Source organism: Aedes aegypti, chromosome 3, assembly GCF_002204515.2.
Source record: "Aedes aegypti strain LVP_AGWG chromosome 3, AaegL5.0 Primary Assembly, whole genome shotgun sequence".
In the NCBI taxonomy this organism is placed as follows: Eukaryota; Metazoa; Arthropoda; class Insecta; order Diptera; family Culicidae; genus Aedes; species Aedes aegypti.
Genome location: NC_035109.1, coordinates 20,318,256 through 20,339,315, shown reverse-complemented (window position 1 = coordinate 20,339,315; position 21,060 = coordinate 20,318,256).

Here is a 21,060-nt window from a genome sequence, read left to right as displayed (position 1 = left end):
GATGGATATTCACATGACATGTCATGTAAACTTCAATTATATTTCATGTAATACAACAGGATTCTGTGAGATTACATGACATATAACACATTATTACATGACGTCAGTCTTAAATTTACATGACATCATGTTTACATCGCATAAATGAAGTTTACATGACGTGTAATCTTCATTATTTTGACAGTGTTAATAGACACAATATCCGCTAGTACTAAACAACAAGCGTTTTAACTCTTTGGTCCATATTTTTTTAAATATTTTATTCTCTCTTGAAGTAATATTGTTATGATAATTCAAATTAAAAAAATCTGTCAACACTGTTGTGATTTTTCCAATTGTCTATTATTTCTTTACTTCTTTGTCTTTCCAGACTACCCTAATTTGGTACTGAGCAATAAGTGTTTCGTCGAAGCCCAATATGGCTTTGAATTCGATATGGGAAAATGGGACTTTTTAGCTTAAAACTCAAAAAAAATCTCTAGATTGGTTCAAAAAAACCTCGGGGGGATAAATGTTTCTGACTGTAAATGTCTGATAAACACGATCGAAACATTTTTTTTAATTTTAAATCAATAATCCCGCAAAATTGATTAAAAGTTTTCTAATTAAGAATCAGTATATTTTGCAACACTGTATCACACAGAAATATTTTTTCCATACTTTGGTGTCCTTTAAAAGTGCAGAACGTCACTCTATGTCTAATAGCTTCGAAGATATACAATGAAGAGTGTATGCCAAATCATTGATCCTGGTCAAATTTACTATCATGAGAGGTGGTTCCATAAGCTGAGGGGTGATCCGATTGGTATACAAATATTGTATTTACAAAGTTTTTATTACATGATTTGGTAATGCAAAGTTGTTATCAATTGGTGAGAACGAATTCTTTATGTTATCCCAGAAATTTACTTGTGTTCCTGTTGCAAATGATTAGTCAAAGATATTGTTGGCGTAGCTTTATTCATCAAATAAAACAAAAATAATAATAATTATTATTATTATCTCTATTAACGAGATTTGCAGCCTGAGGCTGGCTCATCTCGGAGTAAAACAATAAATTTTGTACTGTAAATTGTGGTTTTCGCTTATTCTGCTCTCAGTTAAAACTTTCAGAACCGATTTAATAAGCCCAAATAAAGAGTTTGATCAAAATTGTCTTCGGTTATGTTGTTAATAATAACATTTTCTGAAAGTTTGCAGAAAAAACATAAAACTCCTCGAACAAAAAAGTTTGATTTAAAAAATACTTAAATAAGGACCACTCTATTCGACGCAAAACTCGATTAAGAACAACAACACCATACGTATAAAATCAACTAGAAGGGAGAATTATTTCTCTGCTAAATTGTGGATTCGAACGATTTTGCGAGATAGGGAATCAAGATTTTTAAGAATAAAAAAAATCTGATTTCAATAGACTATGCTATTATTCTCAAAAATATTATTACTGAAATTTTGCAGTGGATACAAATAACTGACACTGAAGAGAACAGGTAGTCGATATCTGCCATAGATAAACAGTTAGGGGCGTAATAAAAAGGTACAAGGTACTCCAATCTACTTTTTTGTTTCTCTATTGGGATTCTGCTCAGAGGATTCAAATACATTAAAAATAGTGAAATTATGCGTTACGTTAAATATAATTTAGGTTAAAGGATGTGGAAAACAATTGAATAAATTTTGGCATCTTTTTCTTGCTGAATGGTAATTTATATTTTATATCAGAAAATACTTTTACATTATACACCACGTCAATATTTCAATCACATAAACGTATTGGAAACACCGAAATTTTATCCTTTGATTTAGGATTTGTTTTTCTTGGTATTTTCTATAACTCGATAATTTTATAAGTCGTTGGTCTCTTAAATATCGAGTTATGGAAAGTTGATTGTATTACTATAAAATGCTCAATTATTAGAATAAGGTTTAAAAATAGTTATTAATGCAATAAGTTTCAAAATGATGATTTTTTTTAGCACGAGTCGTACAATTATCCAACGAGGCTCTCAGAGTTGGATAAATACGACGAGTGCTGAAAAAATTGAGTTTTGCAACGAGTTGCATACAACATATTTTGCAATAATGAAAAATGCGGTTAAAGTTGGGTTTTTGGAGATATTTCAATAAAATCTCAGTATTTCCCAATCAGGTAGGCTGTGGAATGACTGTCACAAATTTTCACACTTTCATTACTGATTCTACGTTCAAAGACGGACCAGGTAAGATGCTCCGCTTACAATTTTATACCATATTGTAAGCTATTTATGTGTTGAATTGCCTACACATAAGTATACACGAACCACCCCATAACGCTCCAGTCTTTCATTGATAGTGAACTCACAAATTCTACTGCCTCCTCTACTTCCGCAAGACATATTATTCCTTACGGTCAACCAGCTTCTGATTCTAGGATCCGAATCCGATTCAATTCGGTTCGTCAAGTGGATGTAGAATCAGAACTTAAGTAATTGACAAAATCGAAGCAATTCCTTAAATTACGCATGGGGGTGATCCGACACCGATTCGGTAACTCCTAAAACAGTACTGAAAAGTGCTACTTTTCGATACTGTGTAGCGGCCTAAAGGCAGCTCGGAGTCTGTTACTGAGTTCCGGACTGTATTTGAACAAGTGGCTTGCGCGCCACCTCCAAGGAGGACCACTCGTCGTGTTTTACGATGCCCGGTTAGATACTGACCGAAGAGTCAGCTTCCAAATAAATACTTAACAGTGTTCGGGAACAAGTGAGCAGACTCTTGCTTCGACGGAATCTAACATTTTAAAAACTGAGACCACACAAACCTAACCAACAAATCCCGACAGGCAACCGATTCCCAGAACTCGACCTGATCCTTGTTCTCATCACGGGCAGAGATCTCCCAACCACTTCGACTCTATACCGCTTTGGAAGGCGGATTCCTCAAAAAAGAACGGTACACTCAAGACAAAACGAAACGTGAAACGTACTTCAACTTTCTCACTATCACTATCACTAACTAACACATGGCTTTTAGCGAAACAAGCACTTCAAAAAAGACATGTATTAAACATAAACTAACCTAGGTTTTCATTTACGGTCGTTTCAGCTTGCCTATCTTCTTCTTCAATTATCCCCTTCCTAACTGACGGGGCGGTTCTCATTCTACTCTTCTCTAGCGCTTTTTGTGTGTCCGTGCTAACTGTATTGCATGCAATTTTGCCTCCTACTCACGGTTTGTCGAAACTCACTCTCCAAACTTACGGCATGATGGCGTTGCAGATGATGTAGGCTACCTCAGAATGACGCTCTGATGGCTTCTGTTGTTCCTATTGACTTCACACTCACCCACGAGGGCATTGAGGCGTTTCCAGGGATCTGGTCCCAACGGGATGACGGTAGGCGAATGGTAATATGCCTGTAGTGCGTTGGTGACGTTCGCAATTCCTTTCCGGCCTAAGGGCGCCGGCGAACTTTGGCACCAGAACGTGGAGGACGCGCGACGTGAGGTGGTGCAGCTGGACGTTTTCGCTCGTTGCTTAGTGCGACGTACATATGCTCTATGTTTAGAAAAGAAGCCGAAGCTCGCGCTTGGCTAGACGGACACAATTAGCACATATAGGACACACAATGAATACCGTTTACCTTTGAACTTTGGTGATTCGAGTTCAATACGCACAACTGTTTCACCGCACAATCTAACGAACTGCATTAGGCCTAAACGGGGATATGGAGACAATTAATACTGATTTTTTTTTCTATTCCTTTATTTGGCAGGCTCAAGCGCACTAGGCATAACGGAGCCGAATAATCAAATCAATTTAATAAAAATTATAATTAAATTGTATATCCTTGCCTATATAATTCCTCTATCCTTTGATTTTCCTCCTCGATGTATTGCTGCCGAAGAACAGGGTCATCAATATGCGAATATGAACCACGTCGCAAGCCAGTTCGTCGGGCAACGGGGGGAACATCAGAAACAGCCTCGTTGCTATCACTTTCGCTGGAGAGGGTAATAGGCGGCGCGACACGTTTCGGGGCATTGGTGCTGATTGTATCCGAGTCAACTGATTTCTGTCGTTTTGGCTCCTGCTTATTGTTGATCTGTTTCGTACTACTTTTACCCACAGTCTCCGGCTTGGATAGAGATGGCCATTGTTTTTCGGTAAGCGGTGTTTGTGACTATTAGATGTTGCCGCTTCAGAACACCGTAGCTTTGGATGTTCTTTAGCTCCACAGTTTCGGCAGGTGCGTGTCTGCGAAAAATACGACACATGTGTCGTTTCTTCGCACACAGTGATGTACGACGGAATTGGTACGGTTAGTTTCATGCGTACTATACGCACGCCGTTGCTGAGGCCTGGGAAGTAGCTTCTCCAGACGTCGTCTCGTACACTGAGGCAAAAATCTCGCATGATTTTCATAAGATCGCACTAATGAACGCGTTTTTTATTATTTTTTTGTTGGTTCATAAGACACTTGCGTATTTCATTCGACGAGATTGAGATTCATAAGACAAGTGTAATTTTTTCATAACAATCAATTGTCAATGTCATAAGAACGCTTATGAACCCCATTGCTCATCATTGTGAAGAACCACGTGAGGCAAATTTTCTCGGTACAGCCATTTCACTATCAGAAATTCAATATGGCTTCCGAAATGGACGTGTTTGCTGATTTGTCGCTGGCTGACTCCGTTTCTAATGCATCAAAGGGTAAATATTTTCTATTTATCATCAATTCCGCTGTAATTAACACTTTCTTTCGATCAGATTAAGGAATTGGATCCAAAGAATAATTTTTGAATGAAAATTCAAAACAATTTGTATGACGCGTAAGAAATCACAAACCCTCCCTCATCCATTAATCCGCCCCTAACGTAAACCTGCACCAATTCAGGCGTTCTTCACAACTTTTCTCAATAATGTTTCGCTGCTATAATATACTTCTTCGCGTTCAAAATAGGTTAGCCAACTAGAGAAAATCGAATTTTCATTCATTTTGTCGTATCACAAATCGATTCTAATGCTTACAGTAAAGTGCTTTAATCGAATTGCGATACGACAAAATGGATGAAAATTTGATTTTCCCAAGTTGGTTAACCTATTTTTCAACGCGGATTAGTATTATTCATTCATTGAAATTTATAATCTAAAGCTCAAATTACACAAGACAGTCTTATGGAACCAAGAATGGATCAGAACGTAATTCATAAGACTATCTATGGATTTTGTTATCAAGTCAATGCTGGTTCATAAGATCATCTTACGAAATTCCTTCGAGGTGTATTATGGAAACAACATCTGCCGAAAACCATACGATGGTCTTATGAATTTCAAAGATTTTTCTTGTGTCGTAATTCCATAAGCAAATCTTATGACAGTCTTACGTTTGCTTTCCTCAGTGTATAGATATCACTTCACCATACTGTTGCATAAAACTGACAATGAGACGATTTTCGATCTCCTCCGGGAGATCATGCAGACGGGCTGTCGATGTCCTATCGATGTAAATCGGCAACGGGATTGCGAGCCGTTTCCCCTCGCAACTCATGAAACGTTTCAAGTGGTGATTTGAAGCGATGTTGGCGGCTGCCTCCTCACTTTGCATGGCCAAATAAACTACGTGCTTCACGTTGTGCATTTGGATGCTTTTCACCACCGTCATGTCCAGTTTCAACTCGCAGTCTAAAAACTGCTTTATATCGGCGACGCTAGGTCGTTTTGGTAGAACCGAAGTGTCCAGCACAATGCAATTTTTCCTTGTCACTGGCATGGTTTCAGAAATAATAAACTACAAAAGAATCGAATGAGCGAACTGATAAAAACGTGTCGTCTGGATGAGAGACGGATAGCAACTCAATTAATACTGATTAAAGACCACTTCACGTTTTAAATTAACTCATGAAATCACGCCACGGGAGAAACTATACTTCACGATCCTACTTCTACCACGATCTGGAACAAAGTGGATGAGAATATTCCTGTTCTGCCTCAGATAGGATCTCACGGTATGGCTCCCGGAAACAGAAACCCGACGGTCTCCGTTAATTATGTTTGTGTGATTTCAGTTATTGAAATCTCCTTCGCGATTGAATAGCCTTTTCTTCTCATTCCGTTACACAGCCAAGTATTCAAAAGCTGGCTACTTCGGGGTTCTCTAACACGGTAACGAAAACACGAATAGTGATTCTCGGTCTTGCGCATCTACGCTGCGGATAACCTATCTACGCTCAAAGCAGTTGTATGCAACTTCTGAATTGTTTGTGTCATTTTGTTTGATTTTGATGACGTCCATGTTACTTTAGTTGCTAAATATTCTCTAGCAGAGCTTGAATAAAATAGGTGCTTCTGGTTCGAAGGTTGGAAGACTAATGAATATTTATTTAAAATACCAAGCTTAGGTTTCTAAGGTTAATGGCGTAGCTAAGGATCTGATTGCGTAGCTAACATAAGTCGCGGGTTACTACACATCACTCCTCCCTAATCTGCGACGCCTATAAAATGGCAAAACTTCTGCTGGTTTGGTGTAGCCAGCGGTTTGGTGAATCCATCTGCCGGTTGGCTCGAAGTGGGCGTGTAGCCAAGTTGGCGTGTAGCCAAGTTGGCGTGTAGCCAAGTTGGCGTGGTTCTCTAAACTCTCGTGCATGAAATGATAGCGGATGCTAACATGGTTCGTCCTGGGATTATAGGATCCGTTGCCTGCGATGCTGATTGCTGACTGGTTGTCGCAGAACATCGGAATCGGTCCAACGTCGGTGAATTCCGACCGAAGGTTGCTCCACCACATGGCTTCTTGAATGCTCCGGGAGAGCGCCATATACTCCGCCTCGCATGACGAAAGTGCTAAGGTCGGCTGTTTCTTCACATTCCAGACTATGGCAGCACCCTGCATTGTAAAGACGTAGCCGGTTGTCGATCTGCGGCTATCTGGATCTCCTCCCCAATCGGCATCGCTATATCCGACCAGTTTTCCATTCTCGTCCCTCTTGTACTGTAATTTCTTCGTAGCCGTGCCCTTCAGGTATCGGATGATACGCTTAACAGCTTCCCAATGCTGCCTGCCAGGGTTCGATGAAAATTGGCTTACCGCATTCACAGTAAACGCAATGTCGGGTCGAGTTGTCTGGGCCACGAACGACAAACATCCTACTGCTTCTTTGTACGGCACATCTCTCATCTCCATTTTCTCTCTTTCAGTCTTCGGGGCCATCGACTTTTCCAGTCTACCGCTCGGATCCGCCGGAGCTGCTACCGGATTCGCATTCGTCATTCCAAAACGACGAACGATCTCCTCAATATACGCCTGTTGGTCCAACGAAAGCTTGCCTTCACGTCGATCCCGCTGGATCCGAATGCCAAGGCAGTGTGTGGCCTCACCCAAGTCCTTCATTTCAAATCGCTGCATCAAAAAATCTTTTAGCCTCTTCTTCAATCGTTGGTCGTTTGTGAATATCAACAGGTCTTCTACGTATATCGTCACGAAAAGCATTTTCTCTCCATCCAGCATCCAGTACAGGCAGGTATCTACTCGCGATCTTTGCAGGCCGAATTCTCGTAGCACCTCGTCCAGCTTCGCATTCCATACTCGGCTCGATTGCTTCAGACCGTATAAATCCTTGTTCAGCTTGCAGACCTTGCCATTTGGAACCGCGAATCCTTCGGGCTGGACCATGAAAATCTGCTCGTCACCCAGCCCGCCTTGCAAGAATGCGGTAACCACGTCCGTCTGGTCCACATCCAAGTCGAACTTCGTTGCCACCGCCATCAGGTACCGAATGGTCGAATAGCGTACTACGGGGGCGTAGACTTCTTCGTAGTCCAGTCCAGGCTTCTGGGAACACCCCTTCACGACAAGCCGCGCTTTATATCGCTCCAGGCTTCCATCAGGTCCTCGCTTGATAGCAAAAACCCACTTGTTTTGGATGGCTTTGCGTCCCTCTGGATGATTCGACAACGTCCAGGTCTGTTGATTGCTGCACCTTCCTCCTCATCATCGGAATTGTTTGCGTTCACATCTGGACATTCAACGGGCACAATGGTCTCTTCAGTTAACAGCTCCATGAATTGCACCGGTCGAACCTCTTGAAGACTCTCGGTTCGGGGAACCTGCCCGTCCTCGTTAACCGCTTCCACGTCACGACTGATCTCGAACTTGTGGCTCTCCGGGAGGTAAACCCGGAATCCCTTCGTGTCCTCGCAATAGCCTACGAAAACGCCCTTCACCGTCTTCGGATCGAACTTCCTACGCTTTACCTTGGGAACATGGACCATCACACTCGTACCGAAAACCTTCAGGTGCCGCAAATCGGGCCTCTTGCCAGTCCACAGTTCTTCCGGTGTCTTGTTCCCAATGGACCTCGCCGGTGATCGGTTCACCAGGTATGCTGCCGTCGAAATTGCCTCCGCCCAGAATTCTTTCTGCATGCGCGTATCGTTCAGCAGACATCTAGCCTTCTCTACAAGGGTTCTATTCATCCTCTCTGCCGTGCCGTTCTGTTCCGGAGTGTATGGACACGACCTCTGAGGACGGATGCCATCTTTCTCCAGTGTCTTCCGGAATTCGTCGTTTATGTACTCACGCCCATTGTCTGTCCTGAGGATTTTAGCTTTTCACCTGTTTGCCGCTCCGCCTTCGCTCGAAACAACTTGAACGCCGCCAGGGCTTCACTTTTTGCCTTTAGGAAGTAAACGGCCACTCTCTTGCTTGCGTCATCGAGAAACGTCACAAAATATCGACTGCCACCCATGGAAGGAATCTCCACTGGTCCGCAGAGATCGGAATGCTTCAGCAGTTCTGATGCGCTGGTTTCCCTCTTGGGAAATGGTCTTCGTGATTGTTTCCCCTCCAGACACACCGTGCAATCCTTCACCTTCTCGCCTTGAAAATCCACGCCATCGGACACATTCTTGAGCTGCTTCAGACTTGAATCGTTCAGGTGGCCCATCCTCCGATGTTACAACTGAATTCCATTCGCCAGAAACAATGATGAAGAACAGGTCTCAGATGAGGCAAGACATGTATGGTCGATAAATGCCTATCAGAAAGCTTGTGAAATCTTCACGCCTTCGAGGGTCGAATGGGCATTGAGTTTTTTTCAGCCTTTCAAATCTGCCGGGAAAGATGATATTTTCCCAGCCTTACTGCAACAAGGAAAAGAGACGCTTTGTCCGCTCTTAACCGAAATATTCAAAGCAAGTGTTGCGCTTTCATATATTCCAAAAGCGTGGCAAAAGGTTCGAGTTGTCTTCATTCCAAAAGCTGGAAGAAAGGATAAAACAACTCCCAAAGCCTTTAGACCTATAAGCCTTTCCTCTGTTCTTTTAAAGACAATGGAAAAAATAATTGATGACTTCATCAAGTCAACAAGTTTAATAGAAATGCCTCTTTGTAAATACCAATTTGCGTATCAATCAGGTAAATCTACCATTACGGCGCTGCAGTCGCTGGTAAATAAAATCGAGAAATCCCTTGAAGCCAAAGAAATAGCCGTGGTTGCTTTTCTCGATATTGAAGGAGCATTCGATAATGCATCCTATAGCTCTATGAGTTCAGCCATGGAAGCAAGGGGCTTGGATAAAAGTGTTATCGAATGGGTTATGACCATGCTCAAGGGTCGCACAATTTCTGCTGATCTAGGAGGTGCGCAAATATCTATAAGATCTACGAAGGGATGTCCTCAAGGAGGAGTGTTATCGCCCTTACTGTGGTCTCTTGTAGTAGACGAACTCCTCAGAAATTTAATAGATCAAGGTTTTGAGGTAATTGGATATGCCGACGATGTGGCCATCTTAGTTCGTGGAAAGTTTGATAACACGATTTCCGATCGGTTGCAAACTGCGTTAAACATTACTCTCAAATGGTGTAGGAAAGAGGGGTTAAACGTAAACCCTTCAAAAACTACTATCGTGCCTTTTACCAGAAGGAAAAAGGTAAAGCTTATACAGCCTTCTTTGAATGGAGTTCAAATTCAATTTTCGGAAGAAGTTAAACACCTTGGTGTTACTTTGGATAAGAAATTGAACTGGAACTCTCATCTGAGCAAGGTCATAAGTAAGGGTACTAATGCCCTATGGGTCTGCAATAAAGCCCTAGGAAAAACTTGGGGACTGCGACCTAATATGGTAAACTGGATTTATTCAGCAATAGTCCGACCAAAAATTAGTTATGCTTCACTGGTATGGTGGCCCAAGACAAATGAGGTAACCGCTCAGAAGAAGCTGGCTAAGTTGCAGAGACTTGCTTGTATATCAATGACAGGGGCAATGAAAAGTACACCATCGGTTGCCTTGGATGCCCTTCTTAATATACTGCCTTTGCATCAATTCATTAAACTGCAAGCTGCAAAAAATGCCTTGCAGTTTATTCGTTATAATAAAATACTAGATGGTGATTTGATTGGTCACATGAAAATCATCAAGGAATTCGATTTGAATTCAGATAACAAAACAATAGAAGATTGGATGACAACGAAGACCAACTATGATGTTCCCTTTAAAGTGGTTAAACCAAGCCGCTATACTTGGGATTCTGGTGGGCCAAGTTTACGTGCAGGTTCTATTGTGTTTTATACCGACGGGTCAAAGATGGGCGACAATACCGGAGCTGGAGTTTTCGGCCCTGGTATCAGCAAGGTAATCGCTATGGGGCGCAGTCCCACTGTGTTCCAAGCTGAAATACAAGCCATCATTGACTGTACAAATGTTTGTCTCAAAAGAAACTATAGGTTTGCAAAGATCTGTATTTTCTCAGACAGTCAAGCAGCTTTGAATGCTCTAAAGGCATTCACATGTAGATCAAAGTTAGTGTGGGAATGCATTCTTTCTTTGAAGCAATTGGCCAGTAGGAACGAAGTTACATTGTACTGGGTGCCCGGCCATTGTGGAATTGAGGGGAATGAAATCGCCGACAATCTAGCAAGACAGGGTGCAGCTTCGAGCTTTGTCGGCCCTGAACCGTTCTGTGGTATTCCTGAGTGCACTCTCAGGATGAAACTGAAAAATTGGGAAATGTCCATGGTAGAATCCAATTGGAACGCCACGGATACGTCCAAGCAAGCGAAAAGATTCATAAAACCCAGTCTAGCTAAAGCCCGGGCTATACTGAATCTTAATAAAGGAAATCTTAGGGTAATAACTGGCCTGATGACCGGTCACTGCCCAAGTAGGTATCATCTTAAAAATATAGGAAAAATACAATCCTCTGAGTGTCGTTTTTGTCAAGCTGAAGACGAAACTGCTGAGCATTTACTCTGCAACTGCGGAGCATTGCTTAATCAAAGAACGTTAACATTTGGAAAAGGGTTATTGGAGCCCTTGGAAATTTGGCAAGGTAGTCCTAATAGGGTAATAGACTTTATAAAACGAGTTGTGCCCAGTTGGGACAGTGTGACACATCAACCAATGTCTATCACATCTCAATTGTGAAAGGATATTTGATGAGCACCAAATAAAATATGGGTCATACCACAATATTCCTAAATAATGGAAGCAGTGGTTAAAAGGCTCTACAGATGAGGAAAAAAAAAAAAAAAAAATCGCCAGAAACGTTCGCTCCGACTGATTCAAACGGTACAGGCCGCCTTCTTTCTTACCGGAAACGACCAGCTCACCGTCTTCATTCAGCACTTCACATTTGTCCGCAGTGAATTTCATGGTATGGCCTCTCCTGCAGATCGAACTTACCGACAACAGGTTAGTTGCCAAATTGGGAATTTTCAGCACTCCGTGAACATCGATCGTGCCATCCGGAATCTGCAACGCAACCGTTCCTCTAGAAATGGCCTCCATGCTGCCATTGTTCGCGGTCCCCACCGCGTGCTGCAATGCTGTTTCGTCCATGAAAACCTGGTTCGGTCTGGCCATGTGACACGTCGCTCCTGAATCAAAGTACCAGGCGTCTGCTTGAACATCGCCTATCGCAAAAATACTGCAGAGCCCGCTCGACTTTGATTTCGTCTTGCTGACCAACTTGTCCGGACATTTCGACGCAAAATGGCCTGGCTTGCCACAGTTGAAGCACGTCTTCTCGGGTTTCTTCTTGGCTTGCCCCTTGAATTTGGTCGAATTCATGCCTCGCGTGTACAGTGCACCTTGATCGTTGCTGTTCGTTGGTCCCCTCTCGAACTTCACATCTTGAAGGATTTTCGCTTTCACCGCATCCGAGGTCAGATTTGCTCCGGAGGCCTCCAGTCCCATAATCATGGGCTCGTAATGTTCTGGTAGCCCCATCAGCAGCAACGCCACCAGCCACGAGTCGTCCACCTTGAACCCAATCGAAGCAAGCTTGTGGATGGTGCTCATCAGCTCGTTGACGTATTCCTCCACGCTTGAGCTACTCACCAACCGGATGGACGTCAACTTCCGGAGTAGGCCAATTTTCCGTGTCAACCCGGTGTCTTGAAATGCTGTACCGAGTTTCCTCCATGCTTCCGCTGCATCCGCCGCGTCCTGGACGAGGCTATAATTACACAGCGTAACAAAAATGACATGTTTGCGTGTCTCAAGAACCAAATTATGTGTCTCTAGTAGATTTGGGGCTGCTGAATCTGATGCCGTTCTCAGAAATGTTCCAGCACGTCACAATTTTTAGCTACAGGTCGCCAAAGTTGTACAAAACACTGCTTTTATTAATGTTTACATGAAATTTAAAGTACAATTTATCATACTTTTTTGTAATCTAATCCACCAAACATGCAAAATAGAACTTGAACTTTCATTTCAGACATAATTTGATTGAAATTGCGCGATTAAATTTCGATTAAACCGATTTTTTCAACATGCTTGCAGTCTCCATACAAAATTCTTCGTTTCTTCTATACGGCAAAATACAACAATTCTCTAAACCATCAGAAAATAACTTTTCCGTATCGAAAATAATACAAACTTTAATGATAAGTATTGTTATACACATAAAGTTTGAATTCAGTGGCAAATTAAGCCAATATATTACCTTACAAGCTGGGAAACTTGCATGCAAGTTGGCTGAAATAGTCATTTTTTGCATTTTCAACAGTCAATATCTCAAAAACTGGACGTGCTATGATATTTCTGAAAACGGCAATGGATTCAGCAACCCTTAATTAAGTGAATAGCGGTATTTTGGTGCTAGAGACAAAAACGTGTTCCGCAGTGTTATAGCTCTCCAGACTGAGACAGATTGTCACCAGCGCACGCATCTTGACATCAACTACAACTTCACCTTCCGCCGGTTCGATGGCACACCAGTTTCCCTCTCGAATCAATATCACCCGCATCGCGAATGCCCAGGTGGAGTACAGTGAATCCACAATTAAGAATCACCCACAATTTATGAATCAGCTGTCTTTAAAGGACAAAATAACAGTGAAGAATAGCACAAAACATCACGGAAACATTTTCGCTTATAATTTATTTTGAGTAAAATTGTTTACGTGATGTTTAGTGTTGATTTTTGTTGTTATTTTGTCATTTAAAGTCAGCTGATTCATTAATTGTTGACGATTCTTAATTGTGGAGCCACTGTAATTTTCGCGTCCCTTCAACATCTCTATAGCCGACATCGCCACGGACCCCGTCGTAACTCGAACGCTTCCTGCTTCGGATCGACTGCCGTTTCCGCCGCCAGCTTGAGATCCGGAACTTGCTCCTGTTGGTGGTGCCATCTTGAATTTTTGAAATCTTCTTCCGGTTACCGGCTGGGCCCATAACCTCTAGCAGAGCTTGAATAAAATAGGTGCTTCTGGTTCGAAATTTGGAAGACTAATGAATATTTATATAAAATAACAAGCTTAGGTTTCTAAGGTTAATGGCGTAGCTAAGGATCTGAATGCGTAGCTAACATAAGTCGCGGGTTACTACACATCATATTCAAATGTATTTCAATTTGATTAACTAATTTTGAATAGAAAAAAAAAACAATTAACAAATAAACAAATAACAAAAAGAGCTACCGTTACAACTGGTATTAGTGCTGAAAAGTAACAGTTTTCAGCACTGTTTGCATCGGTAGGAAAAGTAGGCTGTTATATTGGTTATATTGGTTATGTGATGAAAAGTAGGCCGATATGCAATCGAATCGCATAAAGTTATTTTTTTGCAATTCCGATGCAAATCAATCAACTTTTCATTGAGAAGTTGATCAACATAACGGCTTACTTTTCCTACTGAAAGAAACAGTGCTGAAAAGTGCTACTTTTCAGCACTCTTTTCGGTGCTGAAAAGTAGCACTTTTCAGTACTGGTTTGGTAGGCGTCAACCGAGCAACCCAGTCTCTTCATGCCATTAGTGCTTATCTGCGTGGCGTGTGAGTCGAGACGAGTCGTTCTCACCTCGGGTGATGTGAGGCGACTATTGTTAATCCAATGGGAGCGAGTCGACAATTGTCCCTCATTCGACTCGTCTCGCCTCCATGCCGCGCAGAATAAGCACAATTACATCTGATTCAAGATCCGTTGTGCGATCTGATTCCGACAGAGGCTGTCCATTAATCACGTGATCAGTTTTTTGGGATTCCAGGCCACCCCCCTCGTGGTCATTTGTCCATACAAAAATTTGAAAATTTGTGTGGACCGTAATCATTTGCCAGACCCCCTCTCTCTCCATGAATGACCACGTGATTTATGGACGACCCCACACAGGCTGGCGATTCTGATTTGGAATCGAATTGTCCAACATTAGTAATCAGCTACTGTTTGTGTTGTCTTACCTGATACCGATGGGGGCGTGAAAACTTGTGACATTCATGGGTAGGTAATACTGTATCACAGCCTACGTGATTGAAAAATACTGAATTGATACTCCGCATGGATGTGTGCCCACGTGGGTTCTCTTGAAATGTTTGTTTGTGCTTTTAGACTTCATCCAGCTGAAACGCCTTTTTCGAAATAGCAAAAAATGTTGTAGGCAACTCGTTGCAAAACTCGATTTTTTCAGCACTCGTTGTATTTATCCAACTCGGCGAGCCTCGTTGGATAAATGTACAACTCGTGCTGAAAAAATCATCATTTTGCAACTTGTTGCCTAAATAACTATTTTCATCAATCTTTGAATCTCTTAATATTTTAATTTTCAACATGTGCGATTGTCATCGTCATTTGTTGGAATTTTGAAAAATTTAGTAGAAAATGACATTGCTTGATACCGCCTCATTATTTTTAAATACATTGTAAACTATTTCTAATCATTAAATTGTCTGTGGGATCAACTACATGTTTGCAACTACTTTTTGATACACTCTTTATCTCATGAAATAATTAAACTTGGTGTTTAAGTTTAAGTTGTTTTGTGAATATTGTGCTAGCATATTCCGCGCCAGTTTCTCAGTTCTCACTATCAAATTTTCGCTCCATTAACAAATCAAACACATATCCTTATCAACTGACGTCGCTATAGACAATTCGAGCTGTTTGTAGCTGTCACCGACAGAATACCCCAAAAACAACGCGTTCCATCGCCGTTTGAATAGATCGACGTGAGTGAAACAATTTACATTCGAATTGGAGCGCGCTTCTTCCGAGTCTTTTCCGGGGCCAAGGAAGAATATCTTCTCCGTTCCAGTTACAATATCTTCGTATCTGGGGTGCTACTAGTGATTCCCATGCGAAGAACTTCCACGAATGACAACGTTGTCAGATGAAGGCAAACGAACGGAACGGAACGGAGGGAGTCGAGTGGAAAATACTCTTCCACGGAGCACATGTGTGACAGGTTGAACAATGGCATGTCATCCGCAATTCAAATTTGTCAATATTTATAAATTCAGCTCGCCCTCAGGGGGCTTGGGAAGGTGGTCGGAGTCACGGGCAAAGGCCAGAGATTCTGTAACGGGTAACAAATGGAAGCCAGGTGTTGACTATTGAGAATTGAATGGTAAATATCCGACACCCCCCGACGACAGTAAATGTAGTTCACCCACAGCGGCTGGGCACAAGATATGAAGAGATGTGAAGACGTCGACGACGAAGTTCACATATAGGGGAAGACGGGGTAAAACTAGCATTTTTTTTTCTTTAATATTCTATTAACCAGATTTTTAGCCCTTTAATCTCGGAACCAAAGGCTTTACTTCCTTTCCGAAGGTGTCATCACTATAACTTTTACGTCATAAGTGACTATCTCGAGGATGAGATTTGATCTCAGAACATCGGAGAAATGGGTCGAAACAAAGGCGATTGTTTAATTGTTTGATTCTTGTTTTAAGCTTTCTGCTAGTGCACAAAGCTAAAATAAAAGATGCACTGTTGTTAGATGCTTTTTTTTCACGAGATTTGTGCCTTTGAAGTTTTAGTGCAATCTTAAAAGTTGATTCATCTTAAGCAGAGTTGTTAGACAATTTTGGTGAAAAACGATATTTTCATGCCGAATTTGAGATGATCCGTCTTACCCCGTCTTCCTCTAGTAACAGTGGTTGAGGATCAAAGCGCTCCGACGCCGTTAGTTACCGTAACCATCGAGCCGAGCGAGCGGAGTGGGTGAAATTGATTTCAGATGTGATTTGAGCAATCGAAGTTAAATTGAGAGGAAAATTTGGCAATTTGACGAAAGGGAATTTGCGCATTTCCTGCAGCTGGCTACCGTTTTGTCTCAAATTCCGAACAGACTCATATTCCGAACACTCGGTTTTTGTATGGCGATTTGGTTGAAATGTTTCGCTGAAATATGTCACCAAATAACATGGAAATGTCAGACAATTGCAGTTCAATTTTAACGTCTCCAATATAATTTATATTGTGGGAGTAGTGATGATCCTCTAGTTTGGGACCAGTAGAACAAGTTCAGATAAATGTATTAGCGAAATTATTTATTTTAACGATTTATTCGTGCTGTTCGGAATTTGAATCAAGGTGTTCGGAATATGAGACAGAATTAACACAGTGTTCGGCATTTGAATCAAAATGCTGTACCATACTCTTACGTAAAAACAATACTAAAACTAATTAAATCAACATTATTATTGGTACACTAAACAGCTAACAGTTAGACTTTGCGAAGAAATTAAAATTTACGCAAATATCAGCTAATTTATGGCAATCAGATGCATTTGAGGTCACTGTCGGCCTTAAGTGTTCGGAATATGAGTCAAAACGGTACGTCAATTCCAACAAAAATGAATGGTTAATGGATGTGCGGAAAATATGGAGCCGTACGGTTCTTTGAGTCTCTTCTAGTCAAGGATTTTCATTCCATACAAGAGAATGAGCTTCCCACGCTCATTTTGCGTACAATTATCCTGTAGAAGCGTCCGGCAACCACAGCGACATAAATTAAAATGCAAATGTGACACTTTAATTCCATTAAATTGAATGAACAGCTGACAGATCCCCGGTCCCGGGTCCGGATCTTCATCCTTGCAACACACGGGGACAAGGACGGCTTCGTCAGCATGGAACACAATGACTAGAGCGGACCGTTGAGATGGACGTTGGCGTTCGGTAGTTTTGCAGTGCTTTGGATTTCTTTCTTTTGCCGCAGTTGCCGCCAGTTATAACCCCTCCGTGTTAGACAGTTCCCAGCGAAGCGTAAGATTCACCCTGAAAGGGACAATCGCTACTGGAAACCATCGGGCAGTTGCAGTTGGTCGTTCTTAGGGAGGGACTGAAGGGGCGGTTGTGCAAACACAGTTCGCCTATAAGTTGAATTTGATTTCATCGACTCTCTTCACAGAACGAAAATCATAAGATTATGATGTGGATTAAATCGTTCATAGTGCCACACAGTGGGACGAAATCAAAAAAAGTGGGACATGTGTGTTTGTGCTGAAACTATTGGTTTTAGCGTTTTGACATATTCTACAAAGTTTCATCATTTGGTGAGTACTTAATTTAGACACTGAAAAAAATTTCACTTTAAGTGATATACACAGAGAAAAAAATTAACTTTTTTAATTATGGTAAAAATTGAAAACTGTCTAAGAAAGTATTGTAGGCGACATTATTTCATGAAAGTTTGTCGAAGACAGGAAAGCTCCATCTCCTACACTGACAAAGTTAGGGGGTAAAAATGATGAGTACTGATTTTATCTGATTTTTTCACATCAAATTTAAGTGTGCATATCTTGTAAAGTTGCAAGTAGTAGCAGCTAATTTTAGCATCATGCTGTTCCTCAACCTATACTCTTTTAATATATGTGCGAATAATTGCGGGGTCAAGCGGGGCTCATCGCAGTTTGTTTAATTGAAAATTGTATTTCCTATGAATAAATGCATGTATTCTAAATTTTAATTATTGTTTTTTTCTATCTGTTAATTATTTTATGTTTTTTTTATAATATTTAATTCTTGGCCCATTTTACAAACGGCAAATTTATAATGTTTACTGTTCAAGTTTCAATTTGACACGGCTATAGAGGAAAAGTTTTCCGTGAAAATTATTAGATTTTTTCAAGTGTATCAGTCTTATTAATAGTTAAACACAGTTTTATTAATCCTTAAATACTCGAGTTTGTCCCTATGCTAGATACCGTCTGTCACTTTTTGTACTTTTGCAAATCTAGGAAATCAATAAATATACAGATATACAGCGCTATAATAGATATCCAAGCAATGTCATTGATAGCTATCAAAACAAATTTGTATCTTTCTATGTTTTAATGTTCTTAGGAGTGCAATTCAATTATTTTTTAATACTAAGATTGTAGTATAAACAATCAAATTATACATTTGAATCAGTTGATCAGTTGATTTTATTCTTATAGCGGTATTTAGCTCTTTGATACACTTATAAAAATGTTGTCAGATACATGAAAAAATTAATATTACTTTAAAATATATAACTGTTCAAATTTTGACAAAAACTGTACAAAAAACATTGTATCATCATTTAAAATGGGCAAACATTAAAAATTCCATAGCATAATGAAAACAACACTTAAAAACTATACCACATACATTAAAAACTGCAAAAAATATATTTTTTATTTTGGGAAATACAATTTTTAATTAAACAAACTGCGATGAGCCCCGCTTTGACCCCGCAATTATTCGAACATATATTAAAAGGATATAGGTTGAGGAACAGCATGATGCTAAAATTAGCTGCTACTACTTGCAACTTTACAAGATATGCACACTTAAATTTGATGTGAAAAAAACAGAAAATCGTTCGTAAATCTTCAAGATGGAGAGCTAGCGCTTCAGTGTCTTCGGCAAAACTGTGTATTTTTACAGCACCTTAAACATTGTAGAACATTGTAAAAATGTTAAAATTCAAATTTAGAAGTTATGGGGAAAATATGAGTTTTAAGGGGGTACCCATCATTTTTACCCCCTAACTCCGTCAGTGTAGGAGATAGAGCTTTCCTGTCTTCGACAAACTTTCATGAAATGATGTCGCCTACAATACTTTCTTAGACAGTTTTCAATTATGACAATAATTAAAAAAGTTAATTTTTTTCTCAGTGTATATCACTTAAAGTGAAATTTTTTTCAGTGTCTAAATTAAGTACTCAACAAATGATGAAACTTTGCAGAACATGTCGAAACGCTAAACCCAATGGTTTCAGCACAAACACACATGTCCCACTTTTTTTGATTTCGTCCCACTGTGTGCCATAGGTATCACTAATTTTTCGATCAAGTTTCTCAATTGCAAGAAATTTTCGTTTTCCACTATTTTCCACACGTTTTTACAGTTCTCGACTACTCTTCTTCTAGGATGATATCGTCGGCGAAGCCAACAATCTTAACACCCGTCGGAAGGGGCAGCCTCAGTACGTCATCGTACATCGCATTCCATAACTTCGGGCCCAGAATTAAACCTTGAGGTACTCCCGCGGTAATTCGAACGCTCTGTGTCTCTGGTTATACAGTAGAACAGTAGAATCCTACCGTCAAAATAGCTTTCTAGAAACTTACACAACTGCACCGGTTTCTTGCGACGGTGAAATGCGTGTGCTATTGCTTCCCAGCTTGCGCTGTTGAACGCATTTTTCACATCCAGAGTGACAACCGCGCAGTAACGGCTGCCGCTCCTTTTATGCTGGATTGCCACATCAGCTGTCTGAACGACCGGCTGGATAGCGTCCAGAGTATATTTACCTTTCCTGAATCCAAACTGGTTGTTGAACAGGCCGTCCGCATCCCCCGTATACGATACTAGCCTGTAGAGAATCAACCTCTTCAACAACTTCCCCGTCGTATCTAGTAGATACGATAGGTCTAAACGCCGACGGGTTGCCTGGTGGTTTGCGTTAGTCTTTGGTAGTAGCACAAATTTTTGTCGCTTCCACACATCCAAGAAGATTCCTAGATCTATGAAGCGTTGCATCGTGGTTCTGAACTTGTCCGGATTCGCATTCACTACCGCTTTTAGTGCAACATTCGGGATACCATCGGGTCCCGGTGCATTATTTGACGCGAATGACTTCACGAGTTCTGCCAGTTCATCGTTCGTCACTCTCGCCACTTCTTCTCCTTCATCTGCCGCATACGGCGCGGGGGGCCATTGGCTTGTGGGATGATGCGGGAAAAGCACATCGATTATCGCTCGCAGCAACTTGGGCTTTTCTTGGGACGCTATGGTACCCCAGACAACCAGAAATAGCATGAAAGTTCACGTTTCAATTCGTTTATTCATACTAATTACATCAAACCCGCAAAACACCTTAGCTTAGCTTAGCTTAGCTTAGACTGACTACACATATCAATGGTTGCTATTCCGTGATTGACCGAAGTCAGTGAAAATGCACAAAGAATCAACTAGAAGTTCGGCTGGGATTGGCCATAATCTTCTTCAGTGTGCATAATTCAGTGCCTCTATTTATACAGGGTCAATAACGGCGCCGGCCACGTCCTTGCAGTCAGGTGGGATTGGGGGAAGGAATGTTAGAGTGTAACCTTTGCTTTTTGGAGACCGTGTTTGCCTCTGCATCTCCACAAAGGTTACTGGGAGGGATGTTTGTTAATGGGGAGGATCGTTGGGTCATAGGATTCACTTTGATAAGCGATTAGACCATGATAAACAATGATTTGTGAGATATATACATGCTTATACGTAAATATAATATTTTCATTTGATATGAACAATTTCTATGTAGAGGAAAATTATGCCGACACTTGAGGTGACGAACCATTCAAAGTTTGTTGAACAAATACCTAAATGTA